General features: G+C 47.3%; 1 protein-coding gene across 2 annotated transcripts in view; it reads right to left on the reverse strand.

Moving 5' to 3' along the window:
• Positions 1-14,023, reverse strand: part of epha3 (eph receptor A3) — a 299,166-nt gene that overhangs the window by 35,703 nt on the left and 249,440 nt on the right. The window lies entirely within an intron of this gene.

The following is a 14,023-nucleotide window of genomic DNA, read 5'->3' on the forward strand; positions in this document are numbered from 1 at the left end:
GCAAAGCACCCCCACCCACGGGGTTCCCAGCGGTGTCGGATGGCTTCAATGGGAAATCCCATTGACAAGCGAGAAGGAAGAGAGAATCCCGCTGCCAGTGAATGGCGCGCTGCTGAGAAACACACGGCTGGGGGACCAGAGAATCTCACCGATTGTGTCGCTCTCTCTAACTATAGGCACCGACCACCAGGGTGCAATCTGTTGTTTGAGAGCTCTTGGCCCATTGCCTTGCCGTGCACAACTGTCACACAATCTGGCCTCTTCTACCATGTCGTACTGATGATGACCATGCACTTTCCAGACTGGCCTCCAGATTTGTTATCATAGAATTTATAGATTCATAGAATTTACAGTGCAGAAGGAGGCCATTCAGCTCATCGAGTCTGCACCGGCTCTTGGAAAGAGCACCCTACCCAAGGTCAACACCTCCACCCCATCCCCATAACCCAGTAACCCCACCCAACATTAAGGGCAATTTTGGACACTAAGGGCAATTTATCATGGCCAATGCACCTAACCTTCACATCTTTGGACTGTGGGAGGAAACCGGAGCACCCGGAGGAAACCCACGCACACACGGGGAGGATGTGCAGACTCCGCACAGACAGTGACCCAAGCCGGAATCTAACCTGGGACCCTGGAGCTGTGAAGCGATTGTGCTATCCACAATGCTGCCGTGCTGCCCAAATGGAAATATTAACCCATTTATTTTCGAAAGCATCTTGATAACTTCATTTAAAGGACGTGCCAAGATTTTGCATAAGGCACGCTGACATTAATACCTGACACAATTTGACTTCAATCACAGAACAGAACTGAAGGCCAGGTAAATCACAAAGTGATGATCAGATGATGTTAAAGTTAGGCCGGTAGCAGTGATGGGCAACCTCAGCAGTGAGTGGGCCACATGAGTGACCCTCCTTCATCCCAGTGAGCCGCAAGATTGAAATCAGACTTGTTCACTAATCATGAATAAGATTAAATACATTTAATACATGCTGAGTTATAGAAAATGCTTAATCAGTTATATGTTAATTGAACTCACATCAGCTTCAAATGGTAAAAACAAAAAAAAAAATTTACATTTTGGACACATCTTAAGCACTTCCTATTTTAATTTCCCCCAACTCTCACCGTCGATTTTGCGAGCAATCAGCATGCACGCTACTTGACTTGCCCTTGCTTTACGAGTGTATCACTTCAGTCGTACCGGAAGGAAAAACACTTTGTGGTCAGGAATCAGTAAAATGTGGAAACCCTGCCCATGGACAATGGGCAACAAAATGTCTTGTGGGCCACACTCAGAACGCTGAAGGGCCGCACATCGCCGCCAGGCCACAGGTTGCCCATCCGCTGCCCGAAAGGCTGCGACGTGACAGAATTATTGATGACTCGCAGATTCGTGGTCCTGGGGAAGAATATGGGGCGGGATTCTCCCCTACCCGGCGGGGCGGGGGGTCCCGGCGCAGTGGAGTGGCGCCAACCACTCCGGCGTCGGGCCTCCCCAAAGGTGCGTAATTCTCCGCACCTTTAGGGGCCAAGCCCTCACATTGAGGGGCTAGGCCCGTGCCGGAGCGGTTGGCACCACACCGATCGGCGCCCAAACCGGCTCCAGCGGCCTTTGACACCCGCCGCCGGGGCTGGCCGAAAGGCCTTCGCCGGTTCGCGCATGCGCTGGTGCGTCAGCTGCCGCTGACGTCTCCACCGGCGCACGCGCGCTGGGGGATTCTCTTCCGCCTCCGCCATGGTGGAGGCAGTGGCGAAAGAAAAAGAGTGCCCCCACGGCACTGGCCCACCGATCGGTGGGCCCCGATCGCGGGCCTGGCCACCATGGGGGCACCCCCCTGGGGTTCGATCGCCTCGCGCCCCCCCAGGACCCCGGGGGCCCGCTCGCGCCGCCGATCCTGCCGCCACCAGAGGTGGTTCAAACCACGGCGGTTCAAACCACGGCGGCGTGAGAGGCCTCCCAGCGGCGGGACTTCGGCCCATCGCGGGCCGGAGAATCGCCGCAGGGGGCCTCGCCAATCGGCCGGGCGTGATTCCTGCCCCCGCCAATTCCCGGGTGCCGGAGAATTTCTGCCATGGCGGTGGCGGGATTTTCGGCGGCCCCGGGCGATTCTCCGACCCTGCAGGGGGTCAGAGAATTTCGCCCGAGGTTTGTGGAATTAAATGCTGCTGGAGCAAAGGCCTCAGCCTGATGTTTGTGCGGAGAATCCTCTGCCAGCTCTCAAATACAGAAGATAAAATCACAATACGGTAAGGATAACACAGCTGGATGTCAAACTGACTAAATCAATTTGAATATTTTACAGATCTGTCAACTATTTCTCCTTCTGAAGCAGTTCATTCCTCTTTATTATTGCTCCTCAAAGAATTTCAGCCTATTTTAAACAGAACCACTATTTTACATAGTAATTAGATGCAAGGCTATATTTAAATCAGAATTTTATAATCAGTGGGCTGTTTTACTTGTTATAGTTGAAATTATTTTTTTTACCCAATTCAGGGGCAATTTAGCATGGCCAATCCACCCAACCCTGCACATCTTTGGGTTGTGGGGGCGAGACCCATGCAGACACGGGGAGAATGTGCAAACTCCACACGGACAGTGACCCAGGCCGGAATCAAACCCGGGGCCTCGGCACCGTGAGGTAGCAGTGCTAACCACTGCACTACCATTCCGCCCCTGCTTGTTATAGTTTTAACCCATAGACTGCAGGTCCAAAGAAAGCGTCTGTTCATCAGGCCAAACATTTTTTTAAAGCTATTCATTTACACATTGTTGGGCTAATGCTAACATTATGGTAAGAAAGCGGTTCAACTGCCAGGGGTAGATTTATTACTGTAACTTTAGCCCTAAGCTATAAAAATAAATGCTTTGGAACAATTTCACTAAAATTTAATTTTTTTTAAAACGAAGCACATCTTAAGCACTTCCTATTTTAATTTCCCCCAATCTCTCTCTATTTGTTATCATTTCAACTTTGCTGTTTTTCTTCCAAATTAAACCTATTTTTCTAGCCCCTTTTACACCCCGCTCCAACCCCCGCCTCCCAAAGAAACATCATAATATATGGTCCAAAAATGTTCATTGCATGAAAGGAAAGGGCAAGGCATGTTTCTCTCAGGGAGTGACAAAATGGAGAGAGAATCAGAAGACAGTGCAGCTTGTACACATGTGATCTGTGAGAATGGGACTTCATGAGCAACAATGGATCAGGCACATCCACAATAACGATCCTCTAACACTTCTCAAGCAGCTAATGAGGCGCCTAACTACAATAAATGTCAAAAACCTCGATAATCCAGCGATGAAGCATGGATCATTGATGAATCCGTCTGGCCACGGAGGACGTTAAAAGAAAATAATTCAGTGGCAACGTCCTGGAGCTGCAGGTGAGAACGAGAATGGATTTGTGCTGATTTGTTTTCAGTGGAAGAGACGGGCCATTATCATGCAGGTCGGAAACACGGCAGTTCATTGTTGCACGGTCAACACCATCTCACCATGCGGAGCATTTGGAAAAAGATCCAGAAAAAGGTGCATGACTTAAAAGAGGGCCTGGCAGAAATCCTCCCCGTGTGTGCGTGGGTTTCCTCCGGGTGCCTTTCCTCTCACAGTCCAAAGATGTGCAGGTTGGGTGGATTGGCCATGCTAAATTGCCCTTAGTGTCCAAAATTCTATGATAATCTATGATTAACCTAGGACAAAAGTTCGGCACAACATCGTGGGCCGAAGGTCCTGTTCTGTGCTGTATTTCTCTATCTATCTATCTAAATATGACCATCTTTAGAGCACAGGACATACAGATTTGAAAGGTAGCAACAGATGTAAAAGATGTTTTGAAACAAATCAATTCTCCTGCTGCAGGTGACATACCAGCAAGGAGATGGCAAGTAATGTGCTGGGAATCAAAATAGCTGGGTGATGTTCATCTTATTGTGGATGTCAGGCTGGCAGGAAGAACGTACTAGACAAAGCCCTTTCCTTGGGCCAAATCACGATGCTTCAATCACCATTACCCTTTTGTTTGAAAGCAACGTTTTTGGATCGAACAGGCTACATGTGAATCAATATACATTAAAACACTTCAGGGTTTAGAAATCACTGGGACTGAACATTGGATAAGTGGATAAGAGGTTAGAGCTACTGGTATGCAACAGATATTCATAGAATTTACAGTGCAGAAGGAGGCCATTCAGCCCATCGAGTCTGCACCAGCTCTTTGAACGAGCACCCTACCCAAGCCCACACCTCCACCCTATCCCCATAACCCAGTAACCCCATCCAACACTAAGGGTAATTTTATATACTAAGGGCAATTTAGCATGGTCAGTCCACCTAACCTGCACATCTTTGGACAATGGGAGGGAACCGGAGCACCCGGACGAAAACCATGAACACACGGGGAGAATGTCCAGACTCCGTACAGACAATTAACCAAGCTGAGAATCAAACCTGGGACCCTGGAGCTGTGAAGCAATTATGTTAACCACCATGCTACCGTGCTGCCCTATTCTATGACTTGCAAGCTGTATTACATCAAAACAGGGACACTGCCTGGAATTCTCCTGCCGTTGGGATTCTTTGGTCCTTTCGGCAGCGCAACCCTGCCTGTGGGTTTCCAGTGGCGTAGGGTGTCTCCAATGGGAAATCCCATTGACAGTGGCGGGAACAGAGAATCCTGCCATCAGTGAATGGCATGGTGCTGAGAAACACGAGGCTGGGGGACCAGAGAATCCAGCCCACTGTTTCTGGACAAGCACAAAAAGTGCAGGTAAATGACAAGACAATATCCAAATGAACAAACATGCTTCTTCGATAACAAAGGAAACAGAACAGGTGGATAACCAACCACCTGAACTTCAACCAACCCCATCCATATTTGAGGTTACAATCAAATCAGAAACACAAACTACAGGAGAGAACATGGGACACAAGGAATAGGAGCAAGATCGATGACCCGTCCACTGTTCAATACAATCTTCAGCTACATTTACCCACCAGCTCCCAATATCCCACATTTCACTGAGGGAGCAAAGACCCGTCCAATCCAGCGATCCAATGATGGAGCATTTACAAACCCTTTCGGGTGGAGAATTCCAAAGATTCACAATCCTTTGAATGAAGTCATTTTTCTCTATCTCGAAATGTCTGTCCCCTTGTTCAAGAAGGGGAGTAGAGACAACCCTGGTAATTATAGACCTGTGAGCCTTACTTCGGTTGTGGGTAAAATGTTGGAAAATGTTATAAGAGATAGGGTTTATAATCATCTTGAAAAGAACAAGTTGATTAGCGATACTCAACACGGTTTTGTGAAGGGTAGGTCATGCCTCACAAAACTTATTGAATTTTTTTAGAAGGTGACCAAACAGGTGGATCAGGGTAAAGCTGTTGATGTGGTGTATATGGATTTCAGTAAGGCGTTTGATAAGGTTCCCCACGGTAGGCTATTGCAGAAAATAAGGAAGTATGGAATTGAAGGCGATTTAGCGGTTTGGATCAGTAATTGGCTAGCTGAAAGAAGACAGAGGGTGGTGGTTGATGGCAAATGTTCATCCTGGAGTTCAGTTACTAGTGGTGTACCGCAAGGATCTGTTTTGGGGCCACTGCTGTTTGTCATTTTTATAAATGACCTGGAAGAGGGTGTAGAAGGATGGGTTAGTAAATTTGCAGATGACACGAAGGTCGGTGGAGTTGTGGATAGTGCTGAAGGATGTTATAGGATACAGAGGGACATAGATAAGCTGCAGAGCTGGGCTGAGAGGTGGCAGATGGAGTTTAATGCAGAAAAGTGTGAGGTGGTTCACTTTGGAAGGAGTAACAGGAATGCAGAGTACTGGGCTAATGGCAAGATTCTTGGTAGTGTAGATGAACAGAGAGATCTCGGCATCCAGGTACATAAATCCCTGAAAGTTGCCACCCAGGTTAATAGGGCTGTTAAGAAGGCATATGGTGTGCTAGCCTTTATAAGCAGGGGGATTGAGTTTCGGAGCCACAAGGTCATGCTGCAGCTGTACATAACTCTGGTGCGGCCGCACCAGGAGTACTGCGTGCAGTTCTGGTCACCACATTATAGGAAGGATGTGGAAGCTTTGGAAAGGGTTCAGAGGAGATTTACTAGGATGTTGCCTGGTATGGAGGGAAGGTCTTACGAGGAAAGGCTCAGGGAATTGAGGTTGTTTTCGTTAGAGAGGAGAAGGCTGAGAGGTGACTTAATAGAGACATATAAGATAGTCAGAGGGTTAGATAGGGTGGACAGTGAGAGTCTTTTTCCTCGGATGGTGATGACCAACACGAGGGGACATAGCTTTAAATTGAGGGGTAGTAGATATAGGACAGATGTCAGAGGCAGTTTCTCTACTCAGAGAGTAGTAGGGGTGTGGAACGCCCTGCCTGCAACAGTAGTAGACTCGCCAACTTTAAGGGCATTTAAGTGGTCACTCGATAGACATATGGATGAAAATGGAATAGTGTAGGTCAGATAGGCTTCAGATGGTTTCACAGGTCGGCGCAACATCGAGGGCCGAAGAGCCCGTACTGCGCTGTAGTGTTCTATGTTCATCCCACCCCCGCCGGCCGACAGGAGACAGCAATTGATGATGACCCGCTCAGTGATGCATGAACATTACTGAGTAAAGAGCTTCAACGAGACTGTGGGCTTTGTTCAGATTGATAGCTCCTAAGAGGATTACTTTGTGAAGAGGTTTTTGAATGGCTGTTTGTTTATTTTGACAGTTTTATGTCCACTTAAGTAGATGAAGGGTGGGATTTCCTGGTTCTGGAGTCAATGGACCTTTGGCTGGCTCACCGCATCCATCGTGGCAGCATCCGCCACATTGGGGCCAGAAAATCCTGACCTATATTTTTTCCAGTGGAGTTTCAATGACCGTGTGTTTGAGAATTTCATGTGCCCCGAAGGGATTATGGTCTTTTGAAGGGATTTTTGAATAACTGTTCATTTTCTCAATTTTATAATCAGTTAAGGTGATTAAGGACTTTTCAAGTGGAGTTTGTATGTTTGATTGACAATTTTATGAGCTCCTGAAGAGGTTTATGGCTTATTGCAAAGTTTTTAGAATGGATGTTGGTTTATTTTGATAGTTTCATGAGCATCGCAAAGACTTCCGGATGTCTTCAGGGCTCAAATAGGGCTTGAGATTTGTCCATGGTGGATTCTGGACATGTGGGAATGGAGAAGTCATGGGAAGTATCGACAGAGCATGGGGATGGGCGAGGAGTGGATGGGGGTGAGACATAAGGAGGAGATGCTGAATGCTCATAGACAGAACTGGGTTAATGCTCCAGTGAATGGATACGGGCCTTCTAACTGCCTGCCTCAGCAACTGTCCATCTCTATTCCCAACTCAAGTCTGCTTCTGAAGGTGGCAGATCCAACTCCAGCCCACCCTACCAGGAAGAAAGTGTGGGCGGGCATTGCTGGGCAGGAGGCAGGAATATGATGCCCAGAGATCTGCTGACTTGCGATTCTTTCCTCAAAGGGGAATATCTGGCCCTATGACTATGGGAATGGACAGCCAATCCCCGCCCATCATTGGGAAACCATCATTGGGAATGTGACCAGGATCCCCCCCCGATGCAGTTCCCTTCCATTTTCCTGCCACTCCCCTTCTACCTGCTCTTCCATTCAAAGCCTGCCACCAATGTTCTGGTAAAATCCAGTATTTCTCAGTGAATTCCTGGTAAGCCTACATCTCCTCATGTACTGCTCCTCCACCATGTCCATGTAATTTTGAATGGTTTGGTGCATTCTCTATCCTCTGTGAACAGAAACAATTCTCTCCTCCTCGCACTTCACTGCAATTAGCCACTACATTCGTGCTCTCAAACAGTAACATTCTCAGTACTATTCAATTCTCTCACTGCTCTGGCCATATTAGGAAAGTTTCTCTGCTGTGACTCAGACAGTGAATGCTAAAGATAACATTTTAGCCCGAGCTCTGCAGCTATGAAATACCAAATAAGCACATTGTTATAATTTTAAATTATGGTTTTAATAAGTTAATGGACATGATCTACCGGCCTCGTCGCGCCAGACTCAGGACACGACAAAGCCACTGAATCTCACAAGAGGCCTCTCGTGAGGGCAGCACGGTGGCCCAGTGGTTAGCACAACCGCCTCACGACGCTGAGGTCCCAGGTTCGATCCCGGCTCTGGGTCACTGTCCGTGTGGAGTTTGCACATTCTCCCCGTGTCTGCGTGGGTTTCGCCCCCACAACCCAAAAATGTGCAGAGTAGGTGGATTGGACACTCTAAATTGCCCCTTAATTGGAAAAAATAATTGGGTAATCTAAATTTATTAAAAAAAAGAGGCCTCTCGTGAGATTTACGATGCTCGTTACGCCTCGCAAGACCTCCAGGCTGCTAGGGTATGTCACTGCCAGGGTGCCAGGTTGGCAGTGTCAAGGTGCCCAGGTGGCATCTTGCTCATACTGGGGATCAGACCCGGGGATGTCCTCCCCTTATGAGGTGGGGTACGAGGGGGAATCGAGGACCCCCTAATTGGTAAGTTGGGTTGTTAGGAGGGTCAAGAGGCAGCAGTGGTGGGTCCTGAGATCCAGGTGCCATTTTCCTCCACTGGTGAGCTGAGCTCGTTTTGTGCAGGAAATTAGTCTTAGTGTGGCCTCAGTGGGGCGTTCCTCACTGAGGCCAAAAAAAGAAGCAAAGTCCCGTTTAATAAACAAGTTCAAAATGGGACTCTATTTCCTTTCCATGAAATTGTGCCCAATTTTTCTTTCTTTAATCTTTTCCAACCTTTCATACTCCTATTGTTGAGGGGCAGGATTGCTGACAACAACTTTAAACAGGATGATTCATTAAGCATTGCTTTCTCCAGCATCCCACCAGTCTTTCCTCTGAATTTACGAATTAGGAGCAGAAGTAGGCCATTCAGTCCCTCGAGCTGCCCTGCCACTCAATAAGATCATGGCTGATCTGATGTAACCTCAACTCCATATTCCTGCTTACCCTAGATAACCTTTCACCCCCTTGTTAATCAAAAATTTATCTCGTTCTGCCTTAAAAATATTTAAAGATTCTGTGTCCACTGCCTTCTGATGATGAGGAAGTTCCAGAAACTCAGCCCCCTCTGACAGAAAACATTAGTCTTTTGGGTGGCATGGTAGCAGAGTTGTTAGCACAGTTGGTTCACAGTGGCAGGGACCCAGGTTTGATTCCTGCCTTGGGTCACTGCCTGTGCGGAATCTGCACATTCTCCCCATGTCTGCGTGGGTTTCCTCTAGGGCTCCAGTTTCCTCCCACAGTCCAAAGATGTGCAAGTTCGGTGGATTGGCCATGATAGATTGCTCTTAGTGGCCAAAAAAAGGTTAGGTGCGTTTACTGGGTTATTTGGATAGGGTCTGGGCTTAGGTAGGGTGCTCATTCCAAGGTTCGATGGGCCAAATGGCCTCCTTCTGCATTGTGAATTCTATGATTCTAAATTCTCCTCGGAGTGTGGCGACAAGAGGATTTTCACAGTAACTTAATTGCAGCATTAATGTAAGCCTACTTATGACTCTAATAAAGATTACCATTATTATCTCTGCATTAAAAAGAGTGATCCCTTATTTTCAAGCAGTGATCCTTAGTCCTAGGTTCCCCAGCGAGAGGAAATACACACTCCACATTCACCCTGTTAATACTGCTCAGGATCTTGAAAGTTTCAATCAAGTCACCTCTTACCCTGCCAGCGCCGGCCCTAGGGTTGCTGGCGCCCCGGTCAAGCTGAACTTCGGCGCCCTTCGGGGGGGCGGGGCCGGGGGGCGGAGCCGGGGGGGCCGAGCCTGAGGCGGGGGGGAGGGGGGGGGCGAGGCGGAGGCGGGGTGGGCGGGCCCGAGGCGGGGTGGGCGGGCCCGAGGCGAGGGGGGCGGGCCCGAGGCGCGGGGGCGGGCCCGAGGGGGGGGGGGCGGAGGGGGCCGCCCTGGGGGAGGGCGGCCACCGCGCATGCGCATTTGGCACCGGCCCAACTGCGCATGCGCGGGACCCGAGTCTGGCGCCCCCGAGCACATGGCGCCCCGGGCGACTGCCCGAGTTGCCGGTGCCTTGGGCCGGCCCTGTACCCTGCTAAGCTCTAGTGGCTCCAAACGTCACCTCTCCACTCTTTCCCCATAAGGCAATCTGCCCATTCCTGATACCAGTCTAGTAAACCTTTTCTGAACTGTTTCTAACACATTTACAGCTTTCACTAAATTAGGAGACCAGTACTGTACACAATACTCCTGATGTGGGCCTGGATTATCTATCCTGGACACTAAGTTCTTCCGCCAGTGTAGAATCGGGACTGGTCCCCACTGATGCTGGGAGCGGGGTCCAGAATGGCATCCAGGTGTGTCTTTCTCCTTAATCATGCAAATATGTGCATTGGGAGAGCTTGCCGGACTCCCTCAGAATGCCAGTATCAGTCCGCCATATTGATTGGGCAGCCCGATCCCAATATCCGATGGCAGGCCCACTGCCCCCTCACAACGCTAATCCTGCCCAACCACCCTGCTTACAAGGAGGGCATCCTCCCTCCCCACCACAGGAATAATGAGTCATCTCCCCCACACCATGCAGGCATGAGGGTGACACGCCACACCCCCCCCCCCCACTGACCCCCGCCACAGCACCCCCATCAGTCCACATCCATCAGAGACACCCATCAGATGCCCCAACAGATGCCTCCATCAGACGCCCCCGTTAGAGGCCTGCCTCAGAGATTCTCTTCCGTCACTCCCATCAGACCCCCTCATCTGTCACCACTATCAGAGACCCCTGCCCTAAATTTGAAGAGCTGTCCAGACATTGCAGTGAAAGTTCATTGTATATTCACTTCCCCTTCCCTAGTGTCTGCTGCCTCAGAAAAGTGTTTAAAACAGCAACTGTTGCAAGTGTCAGAGCTTTCCTCAAAAGCCAAGTATACATAAAAAGGCTTCAAATCCCGTGACAGCCTTTGAAATGCAAAACCGCATTCAATTTCACACAGCAACACATTGCACTAGCCAGTGATTGACAGATGTATTGCTCCAGAGTATGGTGCTTGGTGGATTGTTTATCTATCATTCCCTCATCTAGCTTTCCCTCATTTCACCCCATTAATTAAATTGAAATGAATGCAAATCGCTGATTTTGATCCTCCTGCCAGCGTGGAGCAGGTATCCCGCTGAAGCCGGCCGTGGCGTTTCGGAGCATCGGAAATAGTTACCCGTTTTCCCGGCGACATTCCATTCTCCTCCTGATCAGGAATCCCAATCACGTCATCGGGCAATGGAGAATTCACTCCGTGGTCTCACCAATGCCCTTTGCAACTGAAGCATAATCTCCCTACTTTTGTGATCGATTCCCCTCACAATAAATGCTAACGTTCTATTGGCTTCCCTTCTCCAGTTGGATTGGGGAACAGAGAAATGTTTTGCCATTATTTACTTGCCCGCTTCCCTCTTTTCATCCAGCTCCTGCCTTCTATTTCAGAAGTGGGAACAACTTCCATAAACAAAACAGGCTTTATTTATTTAAACCTGCTCTGAAAGACTTTTCCCACAGATAATCAAAAGCTCAAAGGTCAGAGGCCAGCCTGGTAATCTCGATCATGTGTTCAGCTCAATGTTCAAGCGTAACATGCCATCAAAAGCCATGGGCTATGAAGATAGACTCAAGAAGTTGGGACTCTTTTTCTTGGAGTAAAGAAGGCCGAGAGGAGATGTGATAGATGTATTCAAAATCACGAGGGGCCTGGATAGGGCAGATAGGGAGAAATTTCCCATTGGCCGAAAGGTGGAGAACCAGAGTGCACAGATTTAAGACAATTGGTGTGAAAAGCAAAGCCAAATGAGAAAAAAAGAGTATCACAATGCATACAGCTTGGGTCTAGAATGCACTGCCTTAGAGTGTGGTGGAGGCAGGTTCAATCGAGGCATTCAGGAAGGAATTAGATAATTATTTGGAAGGGAACAACGTGCAGAGTTACAGGAAGAAGGCAGGGGAATGGTACTCGGTGAAATGCTCATCCAGGGAGCCGGCACAAATACGATAGGGCAAATGGCCTTCTGCTGCACTGTAACAATTCTGTGATTATGTGAAAATCAAGAAGGGGTGTTGATCGATGAGTAATCTCATCAGTGCCCCGATCTTCAAGCCACTCAGATAAATAAATTAATCTGTGGTATGGATTGATCGGATACGAGAGAAAAAAAATGACTTTACACCGCCATTGTTATATTAGCTCAAGTGGAAGGAATAATAAACACTACAGAAATAAATCAAAGTGCTAATTATTGTCATCACCTTCATCACTACTAACTTCACTCCAGATGTCATCCTACTTCTATTTAGCTTTTTAAAATTTCACCATAACTTTGTTTTGTGCTTTGATAGTTTGAAATTCTCTGCTTAACTCTAACTTAACCTTCATTTAATAGCAGACTCAAGAAATTCCATTCTGTTCTCTTGGAATTAAAGTATTTGTTTCCGATAGCATGCAGAGCGATTTCAACTTGTGAGTGGCAGAGTACAACGTTGCAGCTCGAGGCATCTATAGTGACGACAGACACCTCGGGAAAAGTGATCTCGCTGGTTGCTACGAATATTTGGAGGTGTTGTTGGTGTGATACTATTATCGCCTTGCTTATGTCCAAATGGAGTGGTAATTGGTTAAGCATTTTGAAAATGACAGGTTGGAACAGTATGTGTATCACTCTAGCTTATCCAGAAGTTTCAATTCTTCCTGTCTGCATTTTACAGCAGCGATTTTATCTGAAAGTTATCTGTGGCAAATGTGACAACAATGGATTTGAAATCTGCTCTACTCATGCATCTTCTTCAATCGAAGCTGAACAATCTGAACTGTTTTGGGATTCTTTTTTAATATGTTTTGAAAGCATTCAAATGACATCAAACTGCACTGCTCTACTGACATCTCTTTGTATTTTTATGTGTATTTCTGACTCCGAAAACCTGATATAGGGGAGTGATAGTAAAAGAAAATATTATAAGAAATGTTGAAATCATGTGCAAGCTGCAGTTACACAAGATCTCAATACCTTGCTGTTGTATTACTATCATGATTTTTGCCAGTTTCTTTAATATTGCTAGCTGATAGGCAGAAACCTCCGAGGCCTCTCCTCCTGCTGCCTGAGTGACTGGTTGAGCACACTGTTTTCATCGAGATTCGTGTATACTTGATCGAAAATTATGCTCGGAGTCCTCGTTCCAACATTAAGACCTGACCAATGGACCACTGAGTCATATGCCAAAAGACAGAGACAAATCGCAAAACTGAGCAATAATGAGGTGCAAGACAACGGTTGGTGATTTACACAAAACCAATTAACAAATCATGAGCCCTGAACTGGAACACTTGATCAACGTTATTGATACAGGTACCTGACTAACTGTGCTAGATTCTTTCAGTGATTATCTCTGCTGTACTTACCTGTACATCCTATGTAAATGTTCAGCAACTTACCCAAAAGCCTACAATATGATTTAAAGACGCTGTGTCATCTTACAAAACTTTCCTGTCGGACAAAAATCTCTGGGTAGGATTCTACTTGTACACTCGTAGGTTAAAAATATCCTTCAGACTTTGCTGATATAAATTCTCATGAGAATCTTCCCTAAATGAGCCGTACCCAATACAGTGCTTCAATCTAGCACTTATTTTAATAATAATAATGATTGTGAACTGTTTCAAATGGGCGATTTGAGAAAAAGTTTCAACTGCAAGTTTTACTGAAGCAGGATAGAGAGGAAATTGCTGAGGCCTTGACAGAAATCTTTGGATCCTCACTGTCTTCAGGTGATGTCCCGGAGGACTGGAGAATAGCCAGTGTTGTTCCTTTGTTTAAGAAGGGCAGCAAGGATAATCCAGGGAACTACAGACCAGTGAGCCTTACGTCAGTGGTAAGGAAATTACTGGAGAGAATTCTTCGAGACAGGATCGACTCCCATTTGGAAGCAAGTGAAAATGAAAATCGCTTATTGTCACGAATAGGCTTCAATGAAGTTACTGTGAAAAGCCCCTA

Source organism: Scyliorhinus canicula, chromosome 7 (genome assembly GCF_902713615.1).
Source record: "Scyliorhinus canicula chromosome 7, sScyCan1.1, whole genome shotgun sequence".
NCBI classification, from domain to species: domain Eukaryota; kingdom Metazoa; phylum Chordata; class Chondrichthyes; order Carcharhiniformes; family Scyliorhinidae; genus Scyliorhinus; species Scyliorhinus canicula.